We start from the raw sequence: 984 nt of genomic DNA on the forward strand, positions 1-984 counted from the left end.
TTTCTCCTTTGCTGACGCCGGCGACCCAATCTCTGCCCTAGTTGAGAGCCACCGTCGACCGCTCGGAGCTCTAGTCCTTGCCGTGGAGTTCCTAGCGCCGGCTGCTACTTTTTGTGCCCTAACCCGACGCCAGCCACTCGAGAAGCGCCGGCCACCCCGATTCCAGCACCCGCGTACCACTGTTGGTTCCACTGTGCCCTAGCCGACACTTGCTCCCGAGCCACTCCGACCACCACCGACTGTTGATCGAGCAGCACTGCTGCAAATCCTTTCCGGCACCTCTATCCTTCCGAGCAGTGCAGAGCTTGGATATTCTTCTCTGTTATTGATCAATCCTTCCTTGTGGTGGATCAACAAACACAACTATGAGTTAGGTAAGGATTTCTGTTAACGTCAACAGTGTTATGGATGGAGGTATGCTACTATAAGGTTTTCTATTAAGTTGGATTTGGAATTTGTTTTCCAATTGGCAGTGAACGGTCTGAAGTTGCTGGATTTCGGTCTTTCCGTTGTGAATCGAGTCCGTTGCCATCACAGACGACTGAAGGAGAGTTAGAGGTAAGATTTATGGTTTTGATCTTTGTGGTAGATTATTGCTAGATGTATTAGCAATAATTATTGACGTAAGTCTAGAAGTTATATAACAGTGTAATTGGGGTTAATGAAACTAACCCTAACTGGTCGGTGGATTTGAAATTAGTTTAGCTATTTGGTTATAATTAAATTTAGCTAAACTATACGGTTTATTACAGGACTTTGATTCGAGACGAGCATCTCGACGCCCGAGTTGGACCATTTCGATTGGAGGCGGGTACTTTGACTTATGTCTTTTGATATGCATGATAATATGTTTAACATATAACAATAATTGTGTTATCTGGTTGTTTCGGTTGGTCGCTACATGATTAGTTACATGTTTGTTTGTTTATTTATGCTGCACTGCATGATATCTACCTGATCACATATGCTTTAGGTAGTGAACCA

General features: G+C 44.3%; 1 long non-coding RNA gene across 1 annotated transcript; it reads left to right on the forward strand.

Annotated features, from left to right (window-relative positions):
• Window positions 1-265: 265 nt before the first annotated feature.
• Window positions 266-772, forward strand: LOC121982702. Its single transcript, XR_006112219.1, has 3 exons — window positions 266-374; window positions 474-558; window positions 753-772. It is a non-coding gene; the product is annotated as an uncharacterized LOC121982702 (long non-coding RNA).
• The last annotated feature ends 212 nt before the right edge of the window (window positions 773-984 follow it).

The sequence above is a fragment of the Zingiber officinale genome, chromosome 1B (genome assembly GCF_018446385.1).
Source record: "Zingiber officinale cultivar Zhangliang chromosome 1B, Zo_v1.1, whole genome shotgun sequence".
NCBI classification, from domain to species: Eukaryota; Viridiplantae; Streptophyta; class Magnoliopsida; order Zingiberales; family Zingiberaceae; genus Zingiber; species Zingiber officinale.